Source organism: Penaeus monodon, chromosome 28 (assembly GCF_015228065.2).
Source record: "Penaeus monodon isolate SGIC_2016 chromosome 28, NSTDA_Pmon_1, whole genome shotgun sequence".
Lineage (NCBI taxonomy): Eukaryota > Metazoa > Arthropoda > Malacostraca > Decapoda > Penaeidae > Penaeus > Penaeus monodon.
Genome location: NC_051413.1, coordinates 35,523,343 through 35,524,059, shown reverse-complemented (window position 1 = coordinate 35,524,059; position 717 = coordinate 35,523,343).

The following is a 717-nucleotide window of genomic DNA, read 5'->3' as shown; positions in this document are numbered from 1 at the left end:
AATTTAATGCCATTTCGGTTACTACTACTACAAAAGCAGGTTTTAATAAAATGGAAAACAAAAAAACATTACTTAAAAAATTATTATAATCAATATGTATATTAAAAGATACATTTGAATCATACTTGTATAAAGGGTTCATCATCCCCGGGGGATGGATATGAGAAATTGCATTTTTCAGCGAAAGGTAAAAAAACAAGTGTTAAATTTCCCAAACATATAATAAAAGGGGAATAAAGACACTTTTTGGAAAATAAACTCACTTTTTTCACTCCTGCAAAAACCCTTTTACAGAGCCATCGCTAGGCTGACCCCTTCAAACCTGTTTAAAAAAAATGCCGGGGACGAACCTGTGACAACACCATAGAAAAACAAACAGCATTTTTATATAGTATTCTTCTGTTCGTATATGAAAAAAAAAACGTATTATTGACCCCTTTTTCCTGCATTTTTTTTGATTAAAAAAATTTTCTCCGCTTCAACATATTTAACAAACGTGCCATAAGTCCTGAGTACCATACAGGGTAAAATTCAATTATGCTTCCTTTTTTCTATTCGTTTTTAAAAGTAAATATTTTCCTTTCCCCTGGGGAGTTACTAAGCATTAACTTACCATTGCATAAATCACAGCATTAGTTACCTCTAAAAAATATAAAGTCCAAGTGTGTTTTCTTGGGCGTTAAAGCTAACTTTCATGCTAAATATCCTGGATATAAG